The 7,031-nt window shown below is 44.5% G+C and overlaps 1 pseudogene; it reads left to right on the top strand.

The window, feature by feature from the left end:
• Positions 1-3,243: 3,243 nt before the first annotated feature.
• Positions 3,244-4,654, top strand: LOC114071142 (annotated as a pseudogene).
• The last annotated feature ends 2,377 nt before the right edge of the window (positions 4,655-7,031 follow it).

Here is a 7,031-nt window from a genome sequence, read left to right as displayed (position 1 = left end):
GACAGGGATCCTGCCATGTGTTCAAAACTTATTCATCGAGCATTTCCATGGAAACACACAGATGCAGAATCCTTGGAGCGCTTATTTCGGGAATTGCTGTTCCCAAGGTTCAGTCTGGAGCGAGGGTTTTGTCCGGGAGAGGGTGAATGGGCTGTGATTCTGATTTAGGAACCTCCTCGTCAAGGAATTCGTGGGGTCTCAGGGAGGCAGAATTTGGGGGAGGGAAAGACTAAAAGGGCATCTTGCCAAAAAAAAAAAAAAAAAGCAGAGAATAAGACTGAAAAACTTGGCCTTAATTTTTCCTGGGAAGAGCCTGGAGAGTTTACAAAACAGCCAAGTGCCCCCCAGGAAAATCAAAGTGTCTGCATGAGTGTTATGTGTGTGATGTAATGAGAAATTTGGTTAAACACAAAAGTCCCTGGGTCTGGCTGTCCCTCTCTTTGGGGGTCAGCTTATGTGCTGTGAAACACAGGGCAGGCTGGTTGTGATGCACGAGGGCTTGATCAACCCAAACCCGTTTTGAGAGCATGAATAGAATCTGTTTTTATGAATAAAAGGTGCTTCTCTGCTCTTAAGTATTTCCACAGGGAATAAGCACTGCATGAAGGCGGCCATGGCGTGGCAGGTGGACACCTCTGGAAGGGGGGGTGCCTTCAGATTTCTCCTGATCCCACTCATAAAATCAGCCCTGCTGGGCTTTTAATATAATTTCTGGTAAGAGATGCTCAGGCAGGGAGGTCTAGGACATGGTTACCTTTAATAGCAAGGTCAGGAGTAAAGGTGTATTTTCAAAGGCAAGAGGGCACTCCTAAGCCTGCCAGAGCTCCAGAAGTGTTTGGATGATACTTTCAGGCACGTGGTGTGACTCCTGGGGATGGTTCTGTGCAGGGCTAAGGGCTGGACTCGCTGATCCTTGTGTGGGTCCCTTCCAACTCAGCATATTCTGGGATGCTGGGAAACCTCATCTCTGTGTTCTCCTTGTCTCTGTGACCGGGAGGGGAAAGCAGATTATTCATAATGCCTTAAAGATAATGAAGCACATTCTACCAGCATTGCTAGTCTAACATGAAGCCTCAAAAGCCAGAGCCTTCCTAGGCTGTTCATAATTATTTGAGGGGTCTCTTGCTGCAGTGATAACTCCCGTGGACTGAAATTTCCTTGGGGCACAATGGAGAGAGTTCAGCATCAAGTGCGAGGCCTTAACTTCAAATTTTCCTGGCTTTTTGGCTTAAGCCTGCCTCACCAGGTCCCTGCAAAGCCTTTTTGTTGTGTTTTGTCATGCGTTGCACAGCGTCAGCGGTAATGCAAGGAGGCACACTGTCACCCACCGGGCTGAGTTCACTCGGGACTGACGGCCCCGTGACACGACTGGCAGTGCTGCCACTGCCTTCAGCCTCAATAATGCTCTCCTGAGACATGGCACAAGCTGAGGAGGTGACACAGGGCGGGGCTCACAGAAAACACAGAATTGCTCTCAAGGTTTCCGTGCTGCTGTCGACCTTTGAGGTTTTCCTTGAAGAGGGAGACGGGATGGGGCCGAAGGAAGCCCAGCCCAGAAGGAGAGATAACACTTATTTCCCCCTGGGTGTTTCAGTCACCTCTAAAACTTCACAAGGGTCTGTGATCTTGCACCACGGGGATGAGCCTGAGCATCTTGAAAAAGCTACAGGTGCTGTGAGACTCCCCCACAGATGATCTGCTACGTGACACACGTTTGTGAGGGAGAGCAAAATGCTCTTTGAGGGGCACTGGCCCACCCAGAGCAGCCCCTGCATGAGGGAATGGTACAATAATGGTACCAATGGTACAAAAAATGGTACAATAGCACATCAGTGCTGCTCTCTAGAACACATGTTGAGGAGGAATTCTTCCCTGGGAGGGTGGGCAGGCCCTGGCACAGGTTGCCCAGAGAAGCTGTGGCTGCCCCTGGATCCCTGGAAGTGTCCAAGGACAGGTTGGACGGGGCTTGGAGCAACCTGGGCTGGTGGAAGGTGTCACTGCCTGTGGCAGGGGGTGGAACTGGATGATCTTTAAGGTCCCTTCCCACCCAAACCATTCCATGATTCTGTGATTCTGTGATTCTGTATTCAGAACTTCACATTTAGGCAGAGCCAGCAGAAGACTTTTCCCTTTACAGTCTGGCAGAAGAATGACAGCAGCTACCCTGAAAGGAGAGAATAAGGAGTTCAAGAGCTGAAATTCCAGCAAGAAGAAGCACCAGAAGGCAGAAGGATTTCCAGTAAAAGCCAACAATTACCCCAGATTTCACCATATCCTCATCTTTTTGCAAAAACCATTTGATGAAACCACTCTCCTCCTCAGTAAACTCATTTCTTTTCTTGCACATAAATGAAATTAAACCCGTGAAATGCTGGGAAAAAATAATAATAAATAAATAATAAAAAATCAGTTCCTGTCATTTTTGGAGTTTAAATTCTTGTAAGACACTCCCAGGTGAATGGTGTTCAGGCCCATACCATTAGGGGACAAAGTACACTCAAATAAAGGCCACAGGCTTACAGAATTCAAATGAAATCTGAAGTACTGTAGGTTTTATGTTTGCTGGGGGAAGGACACACAAATCCTCTGTCTTGTTATCGGCAAGACATTGATTTTCTATGGAAGTTTGCTTGAATTGCTCTTGGAATAAATTACACCGTAGCACAACTTTCCTTCGACAAGAGTAGGATTGAATCTTTCTGAAAATTGTTGGGGGTTTTTTTTGGTTTTTTTTTTTGGTTTTTTTTTTTAACTCTTAATACTTATTTAATACTTTCCCCTCAGCAATGCAACTGATGGGAAAAAATAGCTCAACAATGGCTCGTTTTCTCTGCTCACCCCCAAGTGAATCTGTTCCCTCATTTCTATCTGTTATCTCCTTCTGATCTTTCTTGGTGCATAAGAAACCTCATTCATTAAACTGCAAAGGAGGGGGAGGAAGATCTGCTTACTTCTGGCAGCATTTAAATATGGATGGATGGAATTTAAACAGCAGGATGAGCTGATAGATAGGAAACAAGAGCTTGCCTTCATTGTAATCCCGTTAGGCAATAAATTGGGGATGTTTGATGTCATTTGTGTCGTGCTCCTAATAGGTTAGAAAGGAAAAATGATGATGATTTTATTGACTAATAGCAATTTCATGCCTATAATGATACAGCTAGAAGCTGTCTATTGACTTAGAGCAATAATAAGGAAAAATAATGCCTGCCTTTTCCTTGTTTGTTTGTTTCCTGTGGCAGCCAACGTCCTGGAAGAAGACTCAATGGAGCAGGACATAGAGAGCCCTGTCACTATTCATCAGCCAAAGTTGCCCAAACAAGCTAGAGAGGATCTGCCAAAAAACATCAGCAAAGAATGCGCCAAGAGAAAAATCCAGAGGTACGTTAGGAAAGATGGGAAATGCAACGTCCACCACGGGAATGTCAGAGAGACCTACCGTTACTTGACTGACATCTTCACCACCTTGGTGGATCTCAAGTGGAGGTTCAACCTGCTGATCTTTGTCATGGTCTACACCGTGACCTGGCTGTTCTTTGGAATGATCTGGTGGCTGATTGCCTACATGAGAGGAGATATGGATCACATAGGGGACAGCACGTGGACCCCCTGCGTCAGCAACCTCAATGGGTTTGTCTCAGCCTTTTTATTCTCAATCGAGACCGAAACCACCATTGGGTATGGTTACCGGGTCATCACGGACAAGTGTCCCGAGGGGATTATCCTGCTCTTAGTGCAGTCGGTTTTAGGTTCTATCGTCAACGCCTTCATGGTTGGCTGCATGTTTGTGAAAATATCCCAACCCAAGAAGAGGGCAGAAACCTTGGTGTTCTCCACAAACGCAGTCATTTCCATGCGGGATGGGAAGCTGTGTCTGATGTTCCGAGTAGGAGACCTTAGGAATTCCCACATTGTAGAGGCATCAATACGAGCCAAGTTGATCAAATCCAAACAGACAAAGGAGGGGGAATTTATACCACTCAACCAGACAGATATCAACGTAGGTTATTACACAGGGGATGATCGTCTCTTTTTGGTTTCACCACTGATCATCAGCCATGAGATTAACCAGCAGAGTCCTTTCTGGGAGATTTCCAAAGCCCAGTTGCCCAAAGAGGAGCTAGAAATTGTTGTAATCCTAGAAGGAATGGTGGAGGCAACAGGTAACATTTCTTATACTTTGTATAAGGTAAATGCTTTCATTTTAGCAAGGAAAAAATCAGCGGGGTTTTGCTTCACTTTAAAGGAATTGCTTCAACAGTTGTTCCATTTGAAAAAAAGCACCTGTTATCTGGTTAGCTCTGAAATTAAAAGCATGCCCGGTGTAATTGTCTGTTCCATCTCGCCCAAAGGGATTAGTGTTGTTCCTGCTCTGTTTGGAAAATGGGAGAGCATTTCTCATTTTCTAAATCTTCCACACCATGTCACCCAGTGATCTGTCGTTCTATCGCAGGAGCAACTCAACCAGCAGGTTGTGGGATAAAATTGCTTAGAAAAAAAAAAAAAGTAATTCAACAAAAAACTCTGTTTATGATTAACATGGAAGCACCACAGTCCTGCTGCTTCCAATCCCCCGTGGGTAACTCCAGAATAACTGCCTGCCACGTGGCATTCCCAGGCTGTTTGGATGCAGTAGGAAGTGATGATGTGCTTGGTTGTCTTTTTTTCTTGCTTGTTTGCTTGGTTTTGTTTTAACCTGTGGGGCTTGTTCCACTTTAGGATCTGTCTGATTTTGTGTTTCACTGAGCCCCCACCCCCCCTTATCCCCCCATGCCACAGGAATATCCAGAAAGCTGGGATGTGTATAAATAAGGCATGTTGTGTCACAGGAGCCTTGTGGAGATGCTGTTTGGTCCTTCCCTACAATTATACAGCACAACATCAGCAAGCACTTGATGCAGAGAAAACAGTGCTTGGAATTCACGACAAATGGACTCATGAAGTAATGTTTGTCCTTTGCATTAAAGCCAGAGTAACAGGAGGGTGTTTTCTCTCTAAAATTGGTGTGTTTCCCACAGTCAGAGTGCTGGTACACTTGTTTTAGAAGCTGGAGGTATTTTTTTTTTATGTCAGTAACAACATCAGTGTCTGAAATGAGTAAATATAATCGGTACAAGGGAATGGTGATTATAAAACAAAGAAATGATTTTCCTGGGGGGAAAACACTGATATAGAAATATAAGTAATATAAGAATATAAAAATATAGAGATACAAGAACGAGATCTGCCGTTTTTCCCCACAACTGCAGCAAAACCCAAGGAAGTTTGAGGACGTGGATCGCAGAGCTCTGCCAGAAGTGCAACCTTTCCAACCCCTGACTCGTGGTTTGTAACTGGAGCTGGGAAATAAAGAGCAGTCTCTTACTAGAACATGTGTGTGTGTGTTTCACACATCTGTTATGTGGTGGCAGGAGAAAACTGCATTTGTCACCATATAATAAACGTGTGAGACAAAAACGGAGCAGGGGGAAAAAAAAAAGAAAAAAAAAAGAAAAAGAACTTGGCAGGGAACTTGAAGTGGTAAGTGCAAGGCTCCCAAATTTTCCAGGAAGTAGGTGGTACTGAAGAGAAATCAAGATGAAATGTTTAGTGTTCCTGGTATGTGCAGCAGTCACGGAGATTTCAAACATCTGCATCACCTTCGGGTGAGACGACGGGGAAATTGCTGTTTATGAGCTGAAACCACCTTGAAATCTCTGAACTGCAGCTGAGGGAGCTTGACATCCCACAGGGGAGGTGGATATTTTCAGGTTTGCTGAACACTATGTTTCCCAGGGAAATGATTGGCAAGCGGTGGAAGAACGAGAGATGTCTCACCAAAACCCACCTACAGAGATCAAAAGACAGAACACTTCTGCAGTGCAGCAAATGCAGCTTTGTTGCCTTAAACCTCTCACTCTTTCACTGTTTAACCCTTCTTTCCCCCCCTCATCTTCCCCCCTGCACACCCACAGGGCTCTCTGGGGTGTCCTTCGCTGCTCCAGCACCGACCACGTCCTCCTCTCAGCCATTGTCGGCCTCCTCTGGGGGGGACTCCCCCTCAGACTGCTTGGGCTGCCAAAATGTAAGATAAAAATCAAATCTGTTCGTGTTCTCAAACCCCTGGAGTCCCCACAAAGACAGAAACCAGAGGCAGTTGTTTGAACACCCGCTGGAGCCATCCAGGATTAAGGTGTTTCCCTGGCACTGGATGGGGGGGTCCATTTACCATTTTAAGCTGCTCTGGTTTGTTCTGGCTGGGAGGGCATCAGACAATGTCATGATTAGCAGCACAGTTTCTGAGACGTCTCTGTACAGAAGTAGCTGCTTGTTCTGTGCTTTGGGTTATTTTTGTTGAAGGTACAGTCAGGCCTAAGCTGCCAAAACTTCACATTTTGCCTCTTTCAACTTCCAAATATTTACAAGTTACATCCCAGCAAACACTGAAAGCCAGTTTAGGCCATCCTGTATTCACATTTACTACTTGATGTAGAGGGAGGGCAGCAAAAGAAGCTGCTCTGAGCAACAATCTCCAACCCTTGAACAACCCATCACACCTTCCAACACTGGTCAGAGTCTTGGGATATAAATTATTAAAGCTGGAGCTAAGAAACTGTGATGTTAGATTTAGAGATATCAACATTTAGTGTCGCTGCTGATGGATCAAAACCAGATTGGGATCATTAGCTGACGTTATTCATTATTATATTACAATATTGCATTATCAGAAAAGCCACTCCCAAGTTTGCTCAGTGAAAACAACCCTTTATCCATTTTCAGAGCTTCCTCATTCTGGGAGCAGACATTCCTTCCATGAGAAATAAAAATGGAAAATTATAAGTATAAACATTTACTATTATTGTTATTAATCATTGATATTACTTGTTTATATATATATATATAATATTTTCTACCTTGAGGGCTTTAAAAGCACATCTACCTGCATCTGAAACGCAACTCTTCATGTATTGTCGTGTGAACTCTGCATCATCTGTTAGGACAGGAAATTAGGAATAATGCATTTCACTAAATGAAATTAAACTAAATTAACC

Source organism: Empidonax traillii, unplaced genomic scaffold (assembly GCF_003031625.1).
Source record: "Empidonax traillii isolate 1590-97213 ecotype Southwest subspecies unplaced genomic scaffold, ASM303162v1 scaffold1862:size54582, whole genome shotgun sequence".
In the NCBI taxonomy this organism is placed as follows: Eukaryota; Metazoa; Chordata; class Aves; order Passeriformes; family Tyrannidae; genus Empidonax; species Empidonax traillii.
The sequence above is the reverse complement of the archived record's forward strand: the minus strand, read 5'-3'. Positions and strand labels throughout refer to the sequence as shown.